This window comes from Chiroxiphia lanceolata, chromosome 9, assembly GCF_009829145.1.
Source record: "Chiroxiphia lanceolata isolate bChiLan1 chromosome 9, bChiLan1.pri, whole genome shotgun sequence".
NCBI classification, from domain to species: Eukaryota; Metazoa; Chordata; class Aves; order Passeriformes; family Pipridae; genus Chiroxiphia; species Chiroxiphia lanceolata.
The window spans coordinates 16241102-16264745 of NC_045645.1; the positions used below are offsets into that span (position 1 = coordinate 16241102).

At 39.1% G+C, this 23644-nt stretch overlaps 1 long non-coding RNA gene across 1 annotated transcript; it reads left to right on the forward strand.

Annotated features, from left to right (window-relative positions):
• Positions 1 to 1745: 1745 nt before the first annotated feature.
• LOC116790994 lies at positions 1746 to 22602 on the forward strand. Its single transcript, XR_004358583.1, has 3 exons — positions 1746 to 2777; positions 9425 to 9676; positions 22455 to 22602. It is a non-coding gene; the product is annotated as an uncharacterized LOC116790994 (long non-coding RNA).
• The last annotated feature ends 1042 nt before the right edge of the window (positions 22603 to 23644 follow it).

The window sequence follows — 23644 nt, forward strand, 5'->3', positions numbered from 1 at the left end:
TATGGAATCATTGATCAGACAAGCACAGGAGATATTTGCATGGATCCTTAGTAGTTAGGTCTCAGTAGCTGCCTTAGGTAATTGTTGGAAGGGAAAGAAGAAAAGAGCATCAACTCAGATATTTCATCCATCTTTTTTTTCCAAATAATGGCAGACCTTCTTAAGGGTTGCCTTCTGACATCTATGCTGTTCAAGCATAGAGGAATCAACCATTGATAATGGTATTGTTACTGTTATCCCCTTGGAACTATTGAGTTTAAATCAGAAACAAGAAGTCATGAAATGAACTTGTTAACAGATATTGAGGGGGAATTGTCTTACTGGGCGAGGAGGATACTGAGGAAGAGAGGGAGAAGGAAAGCAAAGGTTCAGAAGTGCCATCAAAACTGAATTGCAGTGAGACTGATTTCACACTATATTATTCTCTCCTCAAAAAGCCATTTGACTGAATTTGAAAATACATGTGCGAATACTATGAACTCTAAAAGTTTTAGAAAGTTTTCATAGGGATCAGGCTATGGTCAGTCACTGTCTGTTAGTTGGAACGATAGTGTTCTCACCTTCCTATTGCACTGAGGGCTCATCAGTCCCATTCAGTTTTTGGGATGCATCCATCCCTATCTCTATTTCTTAGCCTATATCTCTGACATTTTTGCTCATCTCTTTCAGTGTTTCCAGCTCATTCAGTTCTCTTTTCTCTGTTCCTGTTTTCCTGTACAGGTGCAGGGAACTTTCTGTGCAGCAGAGGCCCACATCACAACCAAAGCATGTGAGGATAACTGCCTCTACAAGGAGAACATGAGTTCTTTTCCCTCCTCACTGAACACGCTTTGTGCTCCCCTCAGGACTCATGACAGTTTAGTGGAGAAGAGCTGGTGAGTATGGCCAGATAAAGCAAAGGAGATTCACCTGAGAAAGAGCTAGGTGAGAAAGTTGTCCTTGGCTTATAGGCTTATGATCCTCACAGATAGCTTCAGTACAAAAGCAGGAGCAACACAGTTTTCTGTTAAGATGTCTAAATGATCAGATGAGTTTAAAAAAAAGGAAGGAAATCTCTCCAGGTTGGGTAAGTGAAAACAAAGGGGGAACATAGTAATGTACAATCACAGCTCTTCCTCAGTGTGGCAGCAGCATCTGTTAAAAAATGCAGGACACAAAACTGTCAAGGAACTCTGAAACCCAGGTTAAGCTGCAAACCTGGGCTGTATCAAACAGATGAGGGCTTCAGTCAGCTGAGATAAAGTTTCCTACTAAGTGCTGAAGTACCAGTGGCTCTGTGTTCCTTCCCTTCTCTCTTTCCTCTGCTTTTTCTGCAGTGCTTCTGCCCAGTTATGTTAAAAACTAATGCTTGGTTCTCTGGGGTACCTGTTGACTTTGATCGGTGTTATAAGCCCCCTGGTGATGAGCTGCAGTAGAAAAAGCAGTTGCCACTGGAGGTGAACACAAGGTGAGAAAAAACTGAACAAAAATATGGCATTGTTCTTTTTAAACTGCAAATTCAAGTCAAAGGTGTGAACACCATAACCTTCAAATAATAAATGTGCAGACAAATCTTTCAGATGCACTCTGAGAGCTATTTTGGAAGACATAACCACAAGCCTCTTGAGTTAGATGTAGTGATTGCATAGTTGTAGGCTGCCCTGGCAAAATGCCTTTTCATAACCAAGGCAGAGGATTTCATTAAGAGTGCATTCATTAAGTTATCTTTTCTCTGCCTCTCTTAGTTAATTTGCTTTCTGAGGCTTTCCCAATGTCTCAGCTCAAAGGAGAGTACGTCAAGAAGAATTTTCAGTTCTTCCAGAAGCTCGTTTCTGCCTGGTGTAAGTTGGGAGGGAAGGAACTCCAAAGGAAACAACACCCTCTTCATAATAGCCATTAGCCAAAGAGGCTCAGCTATTACTGGTACAAAGAATCTCAGCTGGTTAAACTGCCTACATTTCTCTCTGAAGTTAACAGTAGAATAGCCAAGTAGAATTAATTCCCCAGATGTTACAAGTGCTCTGAAATATGTTTGAAACTATCTAAATACTTTACACTTCTTATAAATTCATAACTTGATCCCAGAAGAGGATCCAGTGCGCTCACCATGGACTAATAAACATTTAGAAAAGTTAAATTACTTAGAGATATTTAAGTATCATACAAATATGTGTAAAGTGTAGACACTCTCCAGCATAAAACCCAACCTGCAAAGATCTTTGTCTATTTAATTGCATTTTGGTTCACCCATTTAATAAAGAGGATTATTTTTTAACCTCTCCAGTTCCAAACAGAACTTAGATTCTATTACAACAGAGTGGAGGAAGAGAAATCTTAAACCAAGGGCATTTAGTCACCTGCAGAGTGAGAGAGATTGAAAAGGAAAATGGATTTACTGCCTTCCACATCAGTTTGCAGGCAATTTGTGTTTGAATTCCTCTTAAATCAATTTCTGCATAATATTAGTGGTCTGAAATGATGCAAAATGGTATTGGAACACAGACTCCTTTTGCAGCACAGATAAATTCTCTCCTTGAGCCCTTGTTATTCTTCTAGTCATCTGTTTTCCTTTCATTTATTCTTTCATGATGTGCTGTGCCTTCTGACGAGTGAAACATGAATAGGAAGTGGGAAGGAGCAAGCTTTGTCTCTACTGCCAGTGTGCCTCATACATTTGTGAAGAAGCAGACCTGCATCATAAAACCAACCGAAAGCCACGGAGTTACCTCTCTAAAAAATGTAATGGACTGTACTGAAAGCCTAACTTTGACTGATGTGAGGTTTGGGACTTTATCCAGGTAAGAATTCATGCAGCAATGAGCACAGATAAGGCAGATGACCCAGAGTAGGGCCAAACTGTTTACCAGCAGATGTGTTTTTGAAAATCTTCCTTAACTGGTCATGGCAGCGGAAAATACCCTGCTGTTAAACGCATCTGCAATCCACTGCGCTCCCAATCCACCTACAAAAATTCTGACCTTTAAAGAAATGATGGAGAAGCTGGTGATTTTTTCCATGGCATTGAAGCTCAGTCTATTTTAGGCTCCAAGGCAATTGCAGCCCTTTTTGCTCCCTATTTCACATCACTTTTAAGTCTTGTTCTGGCCACTATGAACCCTTCAGCACTTCTCCCTGCGCAATCACTCGAGTCAAGATCTGTGATTTGTGATTTGCAGATGACATGTACATTTCTTGGCTGATGGCTGTTAAAGCAGTTTGCAAACCTAAGGCAATAAAGTGCAGGGATGCAGTTGGAGCTTTCTATTGCCACACTAAATTGCCATTCTCATGCAAATGAATAACAAGCTTCTCTCAGATTGAAAATGAAGCGTTATAAATTTCTGCATTAATATTTTAAGGAAATAATTTTGTCAATTACCATTATATACCTTCAGTAGAATATCATATTTAACTAGTCTGGATATCAAAACCAGTAATGCAACTTGATGTATAAGAAAAGAAAAAACAAGCAGTTTCTGCATTCATCAAATCTAGGTCCTTTAATCCCCTCAGTGTGGAAATCAATTTATTACTGAGCTGTAGAACAGAGTAACAGTTTGTAAAGTGTTAACACAATTATTTATACATTTCTGATCATCTTTCATTTAAATATTTATAAAATATACTGGGAAGTTTATACCTTTTAGAAAACTCGGTTTCTATGTCATTTTCTTAAAATATTCACTTCTCCTAAAAGATATCTAAAAAGAAAACCTCCTGAATTTTAAGTGACACTAAAAATGTACAAACAAAATGTAATCTTAAACAGAAAATAATATGATTACCATCAGAAGGATTACTGTGGTTTGTTGTTCAGAGAGCAGGAAATACAAAATGATTGTTTCAAACAGTCAGTCCTGGCTTGCAAAAAACCAAATGTATTGAAGTGCCTCAGTCTTAATGTGCATCCTAAAGTCTACATATTGTATAAATTCCTAATCCTGTCAAAATGTAAGTCTGAAGATTAGCAGAATGTATAATAAATGATTTCATGTCATTACACATAAAAATAGTATTGCTAAATCAAGTGTGGCCCTTTATAAATGTAAAAAAGCCTAACTTAAGCAGATTTGTGCTTTATAATTCTGCAGCTCAGAGGAGAAAAAAGCAAGATCGACTAAAACAGATTCCCCATTTCTCTGATATAAATCAGTTTGTCTTCACACACATGCAAAAAGACACTGGCATAGATTTCTTTAGCAAATAACTTAATATTTATTGAGATTTCTTGTACATTTAATTATTAATGTCATCAGTGTTGCAGTATTTCTATGAGGTTGCTATTACTGACCCTGTACCTGTTGGGGTTTTTTCCCCCTCATATTATTTCTTCTACAAGCATGAAGGCATAACACTTACCAATTATTTTGTGTGACAGAGTCAAAAAGACTTATGGTCACTAGGTCTCTTATTTGTCAGCATTTCAGGCCTTGACTGACTGTTGTCCTACAAAATATTGTTTAGTTTAGTTGTTTTATAGTTAATTCATTTGGTACATTAATGATAAACATTTACAGAACTGCCATTTCTCAGTGTATTAAAATGAATCTTGTAGAAATGTTCAATGAAGCCAGAAGAAAATGTAAACCACGTGTACAGTTCTTTGTTCAGCAGTAGATATAACCTAGACACGGTAGTGCTACTGTTACAAGCTGTGGTGATTTGGACTGTTAAGGTAGAATATTACAGGCACATTCCTGTACAAAAGATCTTTTATTATATTTATCCTTTCCCCTTAATGAGATAAAATCGCTAGAGTATCAGAGAAAGGTCAAATTACAAACCTGTTCTGTTGTGTATATATATTATAAATATGAAGAATGTTAGAAATAATGTATGAACACACTCCTTTTACTGAGTTGTGGTACTTTTGCATGGTTTACAATGGAAAATAAGTCAGTAATCATCTTGTTGGTAGAAAAATTGTTTTTAGACAGTCTTTTTCCTCCTGCACCTTTTAAATAAGCCAGCCAACCAGAGAACTCAGAGTGACTGAAGTCAGTAGACAGCTGCAAGATGCAGCACAATTGAGCTCAGTAGTAAAACTCTCACTGACTTCAATAGAGGCAAATTTCTCCCCAACATTTTCAAAGGTGCCTGGAGGGTGTGCATCACCAACTTAAGGCATTTTAAGGAGGTATTTCACACTGATTGAAAATCATATTTTTCAGATATTTCTTATCCAGACTCTGACATGTAAAAATAGCTCTTATAACAAGCACTAAAATAGGGCAGCTCCTGTTCCTTAATGATGAAAATAGTTCTGATCAACCTTTTGTGATCAACTGGTATGTTGTACCAGTTTTGCACATTCTTAAGTGTACTGATCCAGATTCTGAGGGTCTTACATGCACAGCAACCCTCCAGTCATCAAGGACAGCGGGAGCTCTGCTAGAGTCAAACCCTCAGGACTAGACATAAAATCTACTTACAGGCTCATTATTTCTTTCACTTGAAGAACTAAAAATGACCAAAAGAACTAACTATCATTTATAGAAGGAAATTAAATGTCCTGGTAATCTAAGTCTTCAATTAAATCAGGAGCATATCTGGCATTGACTGTCTTGAACAGAGACTATTAACACATTTATTGAGCAAGACTGTCTCTGGGTCTGACACATATATGCACTGGGAGAGGGAGTACTGAAGACTGAGTTTAAAAGCACAACACTGTAATCTGTCATTATTTTCTCTCTTTTTAAATTCACTAGTAGACTCTCAAGAGTTAGATCTCTCCCTTTGTGCAAACCAAGGAGCTTCTTCCTAATGCTCGTTGTTTGGGGAAGGAACACATCTGCTTCTCATCTGCTGTCTGGGAACAAAGGCACCAACCAGCCCAGTACCATCCCTCACATGCACCTCTCCAAAGATCCCCAGACTCTCCATGCACAGAACAGCACTACTCCAGCAATTCAGCAGACAGAAGTTGTTGAATCCTGAACTTGTAGAAATCCATTTTCAGCCCTTCTTCCACACTGCTGGCAGTGGGTATTATACGCTATTTCCTACAGTGCAAAGGGAGGCAAAGAGTAGGATATAGGACTGGTATAGGTAACACAATACTCCATAATTTGTTATCCCAGGAATTCCTTGTATTTCAAATTGTAGTGTGGCTGTGGGAGCTGTATGGTGCTCATGAACAGGTGCTCAGCAAGAAAAGAAAGACACGTGTTTATCAACCTATACTCCGGGTCAGCTTCAGGCAGTTCATTCTTTTTGTACCTCCAGTGAACAAGCTGTCAGGGAGCTTAAATGACCTTATGAGAGGGATCCAGATATTAAAATAAATATGTCACCTATGCTTTATCGGGGAAATAGGCAGGAGAATCCCCAGTGCCCCAGTTTCTGTTCCTTTAAGAACGCCAACCTCTTTGAAAAAAGATCCAATGGCATGCTGAGGTCTGTACTAAATCAGGGCACAATTTTTTCCCCCTGCTATTTCTTTGGAAAATGGCAGCCAAATCAAAATCTTATATGGGAAAGAAAGAATGTGAATAGTATTCAACGTAGGTACGGGCAATAATCAAAAATTTTTGTTCCAATATTCTCAAAACTAAAAATTCCAGTGTTGGAGAGCATTTCTTAAAACAAATTTTCAAATACAGGCTTAAAAAATACTAAACTTAAAAAAACCTAAAACAACTGAAAAAAAAAAAAGAAAATGCAAGAACCATTTCAGAGATAACCCTTCCAGATACTCCAAAGAGAAGATTTCTTGATCTGGATAAAACTCCTTGTTTATTCCTTCAGGGTTTTGGTTTTGGTGTTTTGTAGGTTGTTTTTTTTTTTTCAGAATAGAAACCAGACAATCTCTAAATACCACTGACTGTTCAAAACAAGTGCTCGCCTGCCACTTTCAGTAGGACCAGTGCCCTTGACCCTATGCTTACCAGCATAAGATTCAGGGCTTTAACATAAGAGTACATGTATGTAATAAGCAAAGAAAACAGTTAAATCATTAAAAAGTGACAAATAGTTTGGCTTTATACAGTCCAAGTGTCTTCATTAATGACCACTGAAACCAACAAAGATATTCCCTCTTTGGGTGAATTTTGGATATGACTATATTTTTCCTTTGTTATAGGAAATGCTGCCATGTCACTAGTACCTCTGATGAGCAGAGTATAACAAGCAACAGATTCCCCAGGAAAACACTTCCTATCTGTTAGAAAAAGATGACAGTTTTCAAATAGATGATACATGATTTAGGTTTGTTGGTGAGTTATGTTCACTGGGTTTCACATTAAATCTATCACTGAATACACATTTATCATGGTAACAAGAGAGCATCACTTAATAGAGCTGCTAATATTCCCTCTCAGAATATATCATGGTAAGCATAATTAAAAAAAATATCTGCAATGCATCTTTAAGTGTGTTGTATTAATTACAATATTCGTTAAATAAGGAAAGGAATAGCAACCAGAAAAAGCATGATGGATGAAGAAGGAACTATAGAAATGAACAGTGATCTGGGGAATAGCTCTGATATGGTGATTGTTTTCTTCCAGCATGCTCTTTAGTGTTGCCTTTTACCCCAGAAAAGCTTTCAGATCACAGCTGCTTCTATATTGATGAGTATGGGGAAAAGAACAAACTCTAGCTGTGAATGTTCGATCAATCTTTATATAGGTAAAATTGTCATTCTCCAGCTGATTTATGTAATGATTTTAGTTTGTGCCAGGAAAGCCGTAACAGAAATCCACTCCCATGCAATTAATTGTTTAAATCAAATACACATGCTTCCTGCACAGGATGTTTATGCCTAAATGTAGGAGACAAGACTATACTTCTTGAATAAACGATGCAGAAACTGGTTGAAGTTTACTTTCTGCTATCCAGGGACCATAGTTGCTTCTTGCCTTCTTCAAATGTAGTCTATTTAATCTCCTGGAGTGTAGGAAATTATGTTCAAAATCTCTGTGATCCTCTATCCATAGTAAGTTATGCAAGTAGTGACAAGTATACACCATAAATCTTGAGATTCTGTCTTTAATGTGTGGCTACAGACTGTTGATCAAGAGAGCCTGAAAGAAAAACATTATTTTCAGGTGTGAAAAACCATCACCTTTATCAAACAATTTCTCTTGCATCTCTCCCAAGGCATTGTACCCTATTTAAACTTGGGAGGTTAAATTTGTAGCATTCATTATGACTGAAAATTTAGTTCACACAATCATGATGTTCCCCTTATTAAGTGTTACTGTTAAACAATATTAAAATAAGGACAATGTGATTGGCCTTTTGAAAGGTTCACAAGGTATTTATTTTTTCATCCTGTCTCTTAATTGTGTCTGCTTTTTAAGATTCTGATATGCAAGCTAATATTGCTACTGTATGCCTTCTTTGCCACATATTATCTGATTTATCTATGCATATCTTACAATTTACAGTTCTGCCTGGTGTGTATAATTGAAATGCTTACGGGTAATGTAAATGTCTTTTGACAGAGCTATGTCTTGAATCTTTGGTTGGTAGGTTTTCTTGAACCTCATAACAAATCAGAAATAAATTCTGGCAGATAGTCTGACAGTTTTACCGTACTTAGAAAAATACATTCTGTAAGAATCTTCACCCATGCCATTCTATGACTTATTAGATAAAGACAAGCTTCAGAAACTACAGCAAGAGTTACCCATACTAAAAGTGGCTGCTTCACCCACTAGTTCTCTCCCAACCCAATTCAGCCCTAGTTCATCACTACCCCTTGACAAATAGTCTCCAGCCTCCAAAATAACTGTTCTTTTGTTAGTAATTTTCAGTAGCCACTGTCATGACATGTAAAGCACTGGACAGAGTATTGATCTAGCCGTGCTTGCTGCTGGCAGTGGGTTCAGAGGCCTGAGGGGTTCCTTCAGTTAAACTTTGGGGAGACTGCACATTCAATCCTGAGTGCAGGACTCTTGATGCACATAGTATATGTGTGCAATATGGAGTGCTTTCCTACTGCCCATGGCCACAGAGCAAAGAGCACTTCAGGAGCTTTGGAATGTGCCAAGATTTTTGCTAGATGTAGTCAAGTTCCTCCTGCATCCATGCAGCATTGCTGACCAGCAGAACTGGCAGATACAAGAAAATTGTTTCTGCATCTGTCCAAAATGGGTAATGGTGAATGAGTGTTCAGAAATGTTTTTCCATCCTCTTACTCGTGGTGAGTTATCTCCATATTGCCTCTCACTGTGGGATAAACCTACTTGGCCCAGTGCAGTCCTGAATTATCATCAAACATTTGTTATTAGTGCAAGATCATTTACTTGGATAAAAATCTTTCCAAAGCACCATGTTCATTGTACTAATTGTGTTCTTCTCTCCAATCAGATAGGAAATAAGCTGGACAGGAGCTGGGCAGCAGTTCAAGCAGGCACCAATACTCCACTTTTGGGTGAGAGTTCCTATGTCTAGAAGGCAGTTTGTAAATCATTATTCCTTTCCTCTCTGCATGCAGGTCCTTTTCAAGACACTGAGGTATCAAGGCTCAGATTTTCAGTCGTTGACTTCTGCAAGAGCTGCACTTCTCTTTACAACAGACTAATTGAAGGGAAAAAATCCAAACCTGTAGGATGTGGGAGTCTGATCTTACTGTGGAAAAAGGAAGAGACATTGATTCCTCTACTCCATTGGCCACAAAGCCTATTCTGGATAGAAGAATTGAGATGTTGCTGAGCTTTCATTTTAATAGACATGGGAGCATCAAAAGGTACTTTTTTTTTTTTTAATTTTAAGATTTTGAAGTGCTTGGGGGAGCAACACCAAAACCTGATGTAATTCCCCTGGAAGTCACTCAGATGCACTGGAAATGCCACATCTCCACTCCTGGGACCCAGGGCAATTATCTGGGGAAAACAGAATAATTTCCAAACTACTGACTTACCTGTAGGTCTAGGTCAATGTGTCACGATGGTTTTCAGCAAAAGGCTCGCAGTGGTCTTTAGAAACTGACAAATTATAAAGCTGTTTGTTGCAACTTGCGAGCTGGGAGGGTATGGGACATCAGTTGCCATGGAGGAAAGGTGTTGTTTAAGTGAATGGAAGTAGACTCTTCTTGAAGGACTTCTCTGCTGAGATATGACAGCTATGGCAAAACCATTTACTGCCATCAAGAGGCAGCTATGAGAGAAGAATATGAAATATGCTGTTCTTTATCCAGGAAACATAGTGTTTCCCAATGACCAATTTATTATTTTCACCATGTCCAGCACTACGGAAGGGTACATCAGGGATCTGCCTTTCTCTTCTCTGAATAACTTAAGTTAGGCTGCAACACGTGAAATAATTAGGCTGACTAGAATTTATGGCTCTAGGTGGAGTTTCTTCTTTTTGTTGGGTTTGTGAGTCATGACAATGAGAGTTATCACATGAACATGATGCAAAACGTACATGCTCATTTCTTTTTCATTTTTCATTTTCATCCTGCTTTATGACTCAGATCAGTTCTAGCATAGTCCAGCTCTCTTAGGCATGAGTTTCTACAGTGATTAGGTATCATCTTTAAAAATTAGAGCAACAGACAGATCATGCGAGCCACGCTCTTTCATTTTTTGCTCTGATCTTCAGATAGTAAGTCCCGCATGGCTTTCAGAGAGGCCTGTCTTGTTTAATGTGGACTTTGTTGGGCTGTAATTTATTTTACTTAATTATTTATGGCTACATTATGTATATTAGCTACACTTGTCTAAATAACAAGGGTTGCAATGGAAGACTGCCTGTTCAGCTGATTAATTCCTGTTACTTTCTGCATTTCTTAAGGTGATTTTGTGATGAGTTTAGATTGCTGTTTATTGTTTCTGGGTTTGTGTCTAGCAGGAACACTCTGGGACAGCAGGAAGAATAGACACAAGCAGAACTTAAGTAAATGGACACATAATATTGGATCTGTTTTGCACTTGAAGATGATTTTAGAAGAATAGGGAAATGTTTGAGAACTCACTGAATAAAAGATCACTCTAAACTAATTTTTTTTAGTTAAAAGTGCACTTAAATCAAGAACTCATTTTATTTCTTACAGTTATAAATTTGAAACTCTTGCCAATTTTTTTATTCTATTTTTCATTCATGAAAATAAGACAGTGAATAAATGGAAACTTACCAGAAAAAAGAAATAGCTTGGAAGATTGGTTTCTTGTCTGACAGATTCTTTTGTCTGCTTTTTGCTGCTTGCTAACAGCTTGCAGCCATGGCAGGCAGCTAGCAGACCAAGTGCAGATTAACCATTTTAATATTTATTGATAGGAAAATACCCTGAGCACACTTCTAATGTGGGTTCCTTGGACATAAAGGCATCAATGGCTCTATAAAATGTAAATACATTCTTAATTACCTCAAGTGCCCCTCCTGCCCAAGTGGCTCTTTCAGTGACACACATCTCACTGGTAATGAGCACAAATATTGCTAATGGACTATCAAGGGCATATCGTATAATCTTTTTTTCTTGGGTGCTACGCTGGTAGTGTGTAGGGTTTGCTTCTTGTTCAGTTTAGGAAAGTTGGGGGGGGAGGGCGATTCCTACAGTAAGGAAGCTCTTCCTAAATGAAGACCACCACAGTCTTATTCTGACTGTCCTTGTATTTCTTACAGTCTGTTTTGGGTTCTCAGTGTCAGTAAGAGGAGACAAAAGCACTTTGAAATGTGTTATAGCTTTTGGGTTTTTTCCCAAAGGAAATACTTCCCCAGAAATTCCTTTCATTTTTCTGCTCCCTATTTCTGTTTCAGGAACAAGCTCCACTCCTGCTTTTTAGCCTCTCTTAGAATTATCATCTCACACTGCTCCATGGTCTGAGTTTATTCCTTCAATTCTCACACTTTGAGGTGGATGTTACGTTCTGAAAACTTCTAGTAGGAGAAGCCCAAACTCTGAGGGAGGAAATTTCTGGATTTGGAACAGCACCTGAATGAGGCCCTGTGGTGGGGATATTACCATGAATGGAGTTGTAAGGTGTGAGAAATGGAGTTTGCAAATTTTTTTTCAGAACAACAGGAGGCTGCTTAGAGGCTGCAGAGTGAAAGGCATAATTTAATGGGCAGAGAAAAGGGCCACAGTGCTTTTTTTGAGAGTTGTAGATGGAGAGAAACTGGTAAAAAGAAATTACCCCACACTGCTATACATTGACTTAGAAACTGTGTACTGACATTTGAGAGTTGTGTGTGGCTTTCTTGAAAACCTGCATGAGGGCAGATGATAAAAAGCTCTGAAACCTGCTGCTTCTTGAGAGGCTGAGATTCAGGCCTGGCTCTGCTGCGTTGCTGCCTGGAAAAATAAGCTGTATGATTCTAAGTCTTGTTGCCTTTGACTAAAGAAAGCATGGATAAATGTAGGCTTGGAATGGGAAGGGTTCATCTGGGATATCAGGGGCAAGCAGTTAATATATTTAAGGTGCAGTTTCAGTTCTTTGAGAGGGATTTTATGGTGATTGCAATGCAATTCACTCACCCAGAAAGGTCTTTGTAGCCTTCTGTTTATTTGTAAAATAGGCCTACTGCTACTACCAGGAATTGTGAGAAGATGCACTCACTAGCTGTGAAAACCACAAATGGTGCAACCGCAAGTAGCATGGAAATGTCCATGTGTAAGGGAAAATTCTTCATGCTGCTACCAAGAGTTTGAGGGGAGTTGAAGATGTGGAGGTGTCTGAGCCTCATTCACTGCTGCTGACATACGTTAAATGTCCTCCGTACACTACGTGCTCTATGAGAAGGATGCGGCTTTTGATAAAGCAGGGTCTGTTTCTCCATTTTCATTTCTTGTTCAAAAATTAAAGAACTGTCTGGAAAGTGGGCAGAGCAGGAGGGAGAAATTAATGTGTCACAGAGTAATTTGGTGAAGACTTTGTAAGCAGCTCTTCTGATGCTTTCTCTGATCCTCAAGAAGTGGATTATCATGGGAGAAATCAGTTTATTCTATCATAGTCTTACAATGACCCTTCTAATAGAGAGGATTATGTCACTCTGTAGACTATGTTAGCCTAGACAGTGACCTTGAGCTCTCCTGTTATGGTTTCTTTTGTCTGTGGCAGAGATGCTGTGGTTTGAAGTTGTGCAGTGTTTCTCCTGGGGTTTCTTGGGTGTGACAGCAGGTCACACTGCTGCAGCCATGGCACTAAATGGGGATAGATGACTGTGAGAGTAGAAAAGATTCCAAACAAAGAAAAAAGACCCGCGGAGAGAAAAACAGTGTAAAAACTGGGGCAGAAAGGCAACTGATCTAGAGAACTTGCCTAATCCTTTGGTGGAGACTGCATCCAGTGCTGGAGAATACAAAGTGTTTCAGAGAGGAAGTAGATTTACTCTTTCTGCTCCTGTGCTATAATCAGATATGTGTCTCATTTACTCTTCCCTCTTCTTCCCCTCTCTGCAGATATATAGACTTGGTAGTAGGAAGTTCATCATGCTGCACAAAATTAGCACATCTGTAATTTATATGCCTTTTAAATTCTAGTTACTTTTCATAATAGAAGAGCTGAGGTTCCCAGCAAATCATTTATGGTACCAGAAAGCCGTGGAAGAAGATTGCTTACTTCCTAATTCAGTGTGACCCAAAGAAGTGAGAGAAATAACTCAGGGCTATGTTGTTTCCTCTGGAGTGTTTTATACTAGAGTGGCCCACAAGCAATAAGTGCTTAAGTGGCATAAGGGAATAGAGGAAGAGTATATAACCAGAGATGATATCTTTTCTAATAGCATTTTTAAGAATTAAAGAATATGACTTAGAAAATAGGATAACTGAAGCACAATGAGCTAGAAAAGGAGCTTTTTCATTAGGGGACAGACTAATGAAAGACTAGAGTTCTCAGACATGAGTTTGACTTAGGAGTGATTTTTTTTTTCCTCAAACTTGTTTGGAGGAGATTCACCAGCCTGTTCTGTGCTTCCCATAAGCTCAGAAACAGTCCTTTTGTCATATTTAATGTGGATATATAGTACTCTGAGTTGTTTGGTTTTTTTAAATAAGATAGTATAGGAGGTAATGAACATCTAGCAAAACCATATGGGGCTATTATCTCCCCTCAGATTATGAATCTTGAGAAAGCATAAAGCAGTTCTTCAAGGCTCTGTGTGTCTGGAGGTATCATGTAAAATACCTGGAGGAACATTTGTGTTGTTACACAAATTCATTTTCCTAAACATAGTGAAATTTCTATAACAATTTTGGAAATGTGCATTAGCAGGTAGAATCACTGCTGTAGGAACACTTGATCTGTTGATTTTACTTTCATAGTGGACTCTTTACAGTCCATATCATTTCCACTCCACTTCACTGATGGTGGAAAAGCTTTTTTCATGGTTTATTTAGCAGAAAGTCATTTTGATTAGCAAGATGAGTAATACTTTACAGCTGTTTGCAATTACTGCATCTGTTCTATCAGTGGATTCAAATATTGGAGGCTCTATTGACAGAAACATGAAATGCAGTAGAAATGGGTACAAGAGGGGACACACCGACGTGCATGCACACTTCATGGGTCCAGTCGTGTTAAGAGAAATCAAACAGCATGTTAGTCTAAAATCTGTGCCGCAAACTAAAGAGCTGGATTTAATGAATTTGAAAAGCAGAATTTCCCCTTTGCAGGCGTAGAGGTTTAGTAGAGGTTTTGTCAAAAGCAGCGTGGGCAGCAGGTCAAGGGAGGAGATTCTGTCTCTCTGCTCTGCTCTGGTGAGAGCCCACCTGGAGTCCTACATCCAAGTCTGGGGCCCCCATCACAGGAAGGACATCAACCAGTCAGAGCAACTCCAGAGGAGGGGCCACTAAGATGATTAGAGGGATGGAGTACCTCTCCTACAAGGAAGGGCTGAGAGAATTGGGATTGTTCAGCCTGGAAAAGAGAAGGCTTCGGGGTGACTTAGTTGCAGCCTTCCAGTACCTGAAGGGAGCCTACAAGAAAGATGGAGAGGGACTTTTTACGAGCATGTAGTGACAGGACAAGGAGGAATGGCTTCAAATTGAGAGTAGGTCTAGATTAGATATTAGGAAGAAATTCTTTATTGTGAGGGTGGTGAGGCAGTGGAACAAGTTTCCCAGAGAAATTGTAGATGCCTCCTCCCTGGAAGTGTTCCAGGCCAGGTTTGAAGGGGCACTGAGCAACCAGGTCTCGTGAAAGGTGTCCTTGCCCATGGCATGAGAATTGGAACTAGATGATCTTTCAGGTCCCTTCCAACCCAAGCCATTATATGATTCTGTGATTTCAGGGCAGAACCTAAGCTTCTTGGTTCCGTGAAAGCTCTGTGCTGTTATGATGCAGATGAGTAGGTGATCTGGTCTAGTAGTTTTGTACCATCTTTCAGGATGAATTTCTGAGTCCTTTGGATTTATCCATGTTCAGGATGTTCTCAGGAACATGGTGACTGAAGTGAGAGAGTTAGTACCTCTGTAGCATGGAGTGCCTCTAGAGCGCTGATTTCACTGCACCATTCCCCATGATTTGGTCCTTCTTTTCAGACCTCGTGGTTGTTTGTGTTGTCATTTGTTTCAATGTCAATTTCTATGGTTCTGAAGTATTCAGAGTCGCCTGTGATTGCAGGAGCAGTGTCTGTGCCTGATCAGATTTGCTTGTTACTTCTTCAATAACTAAGAAATGAGGCATTACTAGGTGTTCTGAACTGGTGTTTTATTTATTCAGATAAATAATAGCCGTGACACAAAGAGAATGGAGAATCTGAAGTTTACCACTGGTGGTGGGTGGGGACTGCCCTGGGCATGGCCGAGGTGTTCAAGCCCTGAGGGGCATTGGTCATGTGCAGCTGCTTCTCAGGCCAGCTGCCATTCCGAACTGTCTTCTTTTTCTCTAGATTGCCAGCACACTCTCTCTCGCCAAATACTGTTTGGGTATATAAATGATGTTTTATTTCCTCTAGAGACCCTGAAAAAAAAAGGTTTAAGGAAGTTTTGATTCCCCAGTAAAATTGGTTTGGGATGGCACACAAACTGTCTCTATCCTTGGATATGGTAATAGTATTTTTGTCTCAGCCTTGCCTTTAGAAAGATTGATGTTGTTTACAGTGCTTTCTATGAGTTTGCATTGTATCAGAGTCCTGACATTCATCAGTAAAATTTATGTGATATATTAGCTTGTCCATTTCTTTAGGTTAGACAGAAATGAACTGAGCAGATTTTGATGTCTCTATGTATGAGACATCTTAATGCCACATTTCTTTCCCCCATTACAGACTACTGAAAGTAAATACTTTCTTATAGCAAGTATTAACACCAATCTGTGTAAGTGATCTTACTGAAATTTGGTCTTTCTCATTTATAGGCAGAACTGTCTTTCTAGAATACTGTTCCCATATCTGAAACAGCAGCTACAGCCTATAAAGTAATGAGCCTCCATTGCTTACAAAGTGGAAAACTGTATGTGAGTGGTCTCTCAAATACCTTGTGAAATTATTAGTGTACCACGACTTTGTGTCAATGTCTCATTGCATATTAACAAATGATGGAGGAAACTTATTTTTGTGAATGAGAACTGAATGACTCATGAATGTTACCTGAAGAGATAAACTAATCCACCTTACTTCCCCCAAACAGAATGAACTCTACTTATTGTGTTCCAGCCTTTATTATGTAGCTGTAATTGCTTGAGTATTTTGAAAGCCACATAAATGAGAGTAGATAAGAAAAAAAAATGATGATTCATGTTTATCAAATAAAATAAAAGTAATGTCCAGGAGAGTCAGACTTACTAATTAAAAGAACTTAGAAGAAAGGACTAAAAATATATTGAAATGTGGCAAACTAATCTGAAAGTCTATCTGAAAATAAATACCTCTTGCAGAGCAAGAGGTCCCTATAGCTGCAAAATTTAGATTCAGGTGCATTTGCAATCACAAACAGCAGCACCTATGCTGTGCTGTTAAAGAGTGTTTTCCAGCTCAGCTTGATGGGCATGTTGATGCAAGTTTGACAAAGAAAACATAATTCATTTTGCCAGTGATGGAGATTTTAACACTTGCTTGAAATAACTGATAATCTGGCAAAAGAGAGTTAAAGTATTACTGCACAGTATTTCGTTTGACTAATAACAAAAGCTGTTTATAAACTCTGAGAACCATGTTTGAAGGACAGTGAAGAAACATTGTTTTAATGAATTTTACAACAACTATAAAAATTGTTTTTTCACTCATACCGTGCTATTTTCTGTTCTCCACAAAGAAGAACAGCAAAAATGATCAGATAAGTCATTTGTCATTGCTGGTACATTTCACACACAGGATGAGGGACAGGTGATGAGAAAGATCTGCATACAATTGAGAAGGCTGTAACGGAGATGATCAGAAATCTACCATGGAGGGAAGTCTATGAACATATAGATAGAATACAGGGCAATACTTTTTCTTTCATGCTCTTCAATGTGTTTTTACTTTTATTTAAATTCCTTCTTTCTTGCTGCTTTGTGATAGTAAAGGGATCCAACTGCCCTTTACTCGCTATCTCATATTGTGTCACATTATCACCTTGCTTAGAAGCAAACGTTATGTAGGAGCACTGTCCAGCACATATTTTCCTGTGCTACCTCCATCCAGCATTTTAGCTGCATTTGCAGTGCCAGGTTCCCTAGGAGGGTGAAGTTGTTTCCTGCTGCAGAGAGGAGATGGGATGTTAAAACTCTCTGAGTTCAGGCTGGGCTCAGGCTGCCCTTAGGGTTCTGCAGGGATGCCAGGGCTTTCCCACCAGAGTGATATATAGGCACCCACAGAGCACATTGGAAGGCTTCTTGCAACATATGTGGCCTTCCCAGCTGAGATAATGCGGTTGGAGGAGTTGCACCTTTTACTTCATACCAAGACGATATGTCACCAGTACAATTTCTACTGGTGGTAACTACTAGTGTTGCAAGGACTCAGTAAACTGCAAACTCTGTGCTTTTGGCTGCCCCAACAATTTCAGCTGCTTGGCCTAGCTGTGGAGAACATGAGGGAGTAATCTCTGTGTTCCCCAGACAACTGGCAGTGTGGAGATTTTTACAAGAGTGCATTTGGCCTTCAGCAGCAGCTACAAAGAGATGGGGATCACCCAAGTGGTAGAGCAAGGGTACCGCACATGGTCTCACTCTCAAGCATGCCAGTTGCATGGTGGAGAATCCCTTAATGTCATATATTCCTGAAGGAATGTAAATAGATCTAGGAAAGTCAAAATGCAGGGGAACCTAAGCTGCACTCAACATCCCTCCGTTCCAAATTCAGCACTGCAGTGAAGGCTGGGGCTCTGTTAGGAAGTGAGTAGAAAGGGTTTCACACTTGCCCTATCTAGATACATGCATAGGGTGGGAACAGACCTTGTACAAGACAAAATTTCCCCACCCTGGATTAAGAAGTAATATCTCACATTACATCTAGATTTTCTCCCTCTGCTTTCTGCTTTGATTTTTATTTTCTTTCCTGCTGTTCTTGAAGATCTGGATGTCTGTGAAATAATATTCCAGTGAGTCTGGGGAGCTGTAAATGTTGGCTCATTAGTTCACAGGTTGTGCTCTAAGAATAACAAAGTTTTATCAGTTTCAGGCAATGCAACTTTTACCATTCTGGGGATGGGGAAGTCATATCTATCTGCTCTGGCACATTTTCTGTGCCATGTTGAACAGCTACAAAGGCACTCTTTTTTACTGGAATCATGATACTAGATTATGATTAAAACTGAAACACATCAGGAATCATCAGATTTTGTTGCATAAATATTAAATAAGATTTTTTTAAAAATAACCAAACCAGTCACATCTTAAGTGCTTAAAATGGGACATGTGATTTCAAAGTGCTGAATGTTGACTAAAACAAGAAAGGGGAAAACATTTTTACACTGAAAAGTGGATTGTGTGCCATCTCTAACATTAATTTTCAATTTTCAATGCAAGGCAGATTAATATTTATTTATGAGTGGGGTCTGCTGTATCATGCAAATTCTTTGTGCGGTATTGAGATAATTATTGTAGTTCAGTATTTTCCATTCTGTCACATATTCATTCTTTACATTTCTTGGAATTTTTTTCTTACCAGTACATAAGTGAAGACTTCTGAGCTGCACACCACAGGGGACATACAATTCCAAAAGGGGCAGAGATGGAAAAAGTGGACTTTCAACCTTTACAGATGAGAATGTTTGTCCATTTAAGAATAATAAAAAAACTACCCAACTCAAAAAATATTTTCAGAAAATTGAAGTCCCAACAATAGCTTGCAGGAACTATGGGGCTGCGAAGAATTATTCTATGACCAGCAACAAAAGTAATGGTCCAAGAATCAAGCTGCCACTTGGTAACTACATACACACAAAGGGCTAGTGCAAGGTTTCTTTGAACTGGTTCTTTACAATAAAAGAAGTTGTTGTTTAATGGTAAAAAACTATGAACTCAAATAAAACAGAGAAAAGGGTAAAAGAGAAGAAGGATGGAAAAAGAAAGGCTAGGGAATTTAGGGAAGCTCTTCCAGTAGAAGGATGTCCGGACAAATAAGGATGACATTTCTGCTGTCCCACTTATCCATTTACATTTCTCCCCTCCCTTTGCACAGTAAACATTTGTAAATACCTGAAGAGCAGTGCCCTAACTTTGGTGTCTGTTCCCTTCTCATTCTGGGGAAGGCCCTGGGTGAGGCTATACTGCACCTGCTCACAGCAATTAAAATAGCATTGCCTTGAACTGAATGTGTTAGCTTAAAACATGAGAAAGTGTGAATGGAAGGAGTCACTTTTCTCTCTCATGGCTTCTTCACGGTTGCCCTCTTCTTCTTCTCTGTCCTCAGTGGCATGAGGGACTCACCCAGCCTCAGTGACCTCCATTGACAGTCTGCAGGCTGCAGTGGTTTCCCACTGCTGGGGAGTTTTTCAAACCAGTGGCCCTCCAGACATACAGTCCTACTTCAAGAAGCTGCCTAATGCTCACTGTCAAAACTTCTAGAAGCAGAGCCAACCCTGGAGCCCCAGTGTTTGCTGGGACTGTACTGTGTCATGTGAATCATTGGAGTGGGCTTGCTGGCCAGCAGCTTCTGCTGTTGTTTCTAGAGAGAGCTGTAAGATATCAGAGCTTCAGAGAGAATCAGCGCTGCTCTGGCCTGAGCCTTAAGGTCAAACCTGCAGCAAACTGCTACAAATTCACCCGCAGAAGACAGGGCATTTCTGGTTTCCCATGTGAACACAGCCTTCACACGAGTCCACGCTGGCCATGCCATGGCGCTGTGAGCCCAGAAAGCTTGTGGGAGCAAGTTGAGTTTTGTAAGTGTAGGCATCTCTGTGGGAACTGCTAGAAAATTTTGTGCTTGTGTGTCCAGGTAAACTACTTCGGACTTCCTGCAAATATGTCTCTTAAGAAGATGGTAGAAAAGACCTATCCAGAACTATTTCTAGTCCACCAAACCAAAGGTGAGAATGTATTTTCCTCTTCCTTATTGTTTCTCATCTCTCAGTAGATTTTTCCATTACAGTCTTCCAGTAGATCTCCTTTCTCTTACTGTGGCCTTTCCAGTAGGATCCCTTACAGTTTATCACCCAGAAAGTGTCCTTCCTTCCGCAAGTCTCAGCTTACTCTTTTCCTTTGCTACAATTCACCTGAACTCTACTTATTAATGTAAAATAAAAAAGATGTAAGTCTCATTGCATACTCACAGGAAGGCCTGTAAATTCTATAAAAAAGACAAAGTTGGAAAAAGGATGGGAAACAAAGAAAAGAATTGAAATAAGTCACTTAAAAGGTTTGTGAAAGTGTGAAAATATTTACTTTGGTTGTCCAATATTTGTCATTCATTTAATCAATTAATTTACTTCTCACAGCCAAAACACTGCCATTAAAAAGGCTTACTCAGATGCTTTACCCTGTTCATATTGATTCATTTTCAGTGAAAATATCAATATCTTTGTATAGATCTAGACCTTAAAGTTACTTAATTATTGATTGAGAAACAGTTGCTCAGACTGAGGAGGCAGATTTCTGCTGTGTTCAACGATAATAAGAAACCAAGCTTTTGCATGAACAGACATTGTGTAGGACCATCCTTATTCAGTGTATTAGTTGTCAGAGGGGAGCAGAAGTCTACCAAAATGACTTTTCTGTGACCTAGTGTGGTCAACACTTCCCATTTCATTCATCAACTATTGAAAACTAAATTAGAGAACTGTGTACCCTTTTCAGTAATTGTTTCTTACTGTCACTGTGAAGACGGAATGAACTTTCACAGTGAAAACTGTAATAGTAAATAAAACATTCAAATCATGTTGCTTTTCTGGCAGCTTCTGAGCATAGTTTTGAAGCATGAGGACTGTTATATGTTGAAATATAATTGATTTAAACATTTGGTGGTTTTGGTGGCCTGTGATTTCTGCTGAAACAACTGGTGGTGAAACAAGGTTGGGATTTCATCTCAGATTCTGTAGCTAATTTATTGGTTTGTAAGAAAACTTAGTGTTTTGAAATTTTTCAGAGAAAAAAAAGGAAAAAGAAAAAAAGTTTTCTAATTATGATGATTGTAAGTGAGGAGCACAAAGCTGGACCCTTAGATTTCCTTGGGGTAAAAGGAAAACCTGCTGCTGTGAATGCAAATGAGGTAGTTCTGTGGAGATCCTGAAAAAAGGTATAGCAGAATAACTAGATATAACCTAACTCACCCAGTGCCTCTGTAGGGCATTCTTTAAATCTTAGACTCTCACACTTCACAGCCATGGGCTAAATGATGAGTTGCAGACACTGTGACAGCCAAAGCTGGCTCAAGGCTCCTCGTCAAGGCTAGCAAACTTGAATATTGTCACCCCAAGAATGAGGGCTTGAGGAAAGGTGGAAGCCCAGCCCTCCATAGGAGGTGGAGGAGGCCAGAGTTGGGCTCTTCCCTCCAGAAGTATCTCCAATACAATACAGCATTTTTCTCTAGTGTCAGCGGCAGCACAATGCTGTATATCGAAGTGTCTGCTGTAGGGTAATCCAGGTACTGGCAAGGGTCAGTTTTAATGTGTGACCCTGGGTTTGCCAGTGTGGTGCCACAGGTGGTTGCTGTTTCTGTCCCTGCCAGGATGCGACCTTCTGGCCAAAGCCCTAGAAATACAGAAGCTATCATCCTACGTCAGCCATGTGTCGACTCTGATCTGGGGCAAGAGCAAATGTTTCAAAGGAGGTAAGAGATCATAGCATGGAAAACACAAAAGAGTCTGCTCAATAGAAATCTGCAATTTGCAAGTACTAAGATATAGAATGACTTGTATTGGAAGGGACATTAAAGATCATCTAGTTCCAATTCCCCCCAACACAAGCAGGGATGCCACCTACTAGATCAGGTTGCTCAGGACCCCAACAGTTGTCAGCTGTGGAATGATTTCAATGTGAAAAAAAAATCTGGTTGTTTTATTTGTTTGTTAGTTTGTTTTATTTTTTATTTTAGTTTTCCAAATAGTTTGTAAAAGACCACAGTTGAAGGACTCAAAATACACAAATACACTTATTGGTAACGATGCCTCATTTACTAAATGCTGCATCTGACATTTACCAGACCTTGTCTGTCTGTCTGTCAAGGTATTATTTTCAGTAATTCTCTAGGTGAGATGGGCCAGTTTGAAAATGCTGACAGCTCTACAAGACTTTACTGCATCCAGGACAAACAGCAATGGAACACTGGTCTGGAAGAATGCAGGGAGTTGAATTGGAAGTCAGTTGTTTTGGTGTTGACAATGCAAGGTCAGTCCATCTATCCTGGCCAACTGAGTCAATGGGATAACCCAGTCGTTGGTAACTAAAGGCTGTATCAACCTCATATATTTTAGGTCCTCAATTCTGGGGTAATAAACTGGGTAATAAATGGAAGGCCTTTGATCTCACATGTAAACAAGAGTTGTCCAGTGTACAACTGGGTCAAATGAAATTGTGAGCTGATATTCCAGAAGGAAAAAACAGCCCTATTAGGATGGCTTTTCCTTGAATGTTCTGCATTTTAGAGGTTTGACAATATTGAATTCAGAGGGATGATAATGTGAATTTAGATAAGAAAAATACAGTTTAATAACATTTAAAATAATTTTTTTGTCCTGCAGCATATATAACTACTACAAACAATAGCATATCAAAAATAGAAAAATATGAGAATAGAATAGATTTATTCTGCTTTTGCATATTCTATATCTCTTACAAAAAACAAAACCTTTAAAATGGAAAGTTGCAGAGTTCTGAGCCTCATTGTGTCCACAGGACCTGATCTTGCATGAAATCATGCTGTTTACTGTTCAATTGTTGGGGCACTGATAAAGAATAAATGCCACTATGATAAAGTAAAAGTTTCAGTGTAAAACTGGCCTGTAATCAGAGTCAGGACAGGTTACTCTATGCTGCAAATCAGCCAAGAAGATGGTAGATCAGCTCTTTTCCCATATAAGGAATGATAATTGTACTACACTAAGAAAGATTCCTTAAGACATACCCAGTATGTATCAGCCTACTTATAGTATAGTTTTAGAGCAAATCTTCCATTAAAAATGCCAGAATGAGAAACAGAGATTAAATTTGTGCTTAAATTTGTTTTGGTTTTGTAATGTTGATTTTTTATTGATTTTAATTACAAGTCATTGAATTCTGTGTTGCAAATCTCTCACTCTGTATGTGTGAAGGGTGCAAAACATTCTTTTAGAAATATCATACTATTCTGTGACTCTATTCTCCATATCCACTTTTGCCTGCATGTGCCTCTTTTCCCCATGGAGTTCATATGCAGA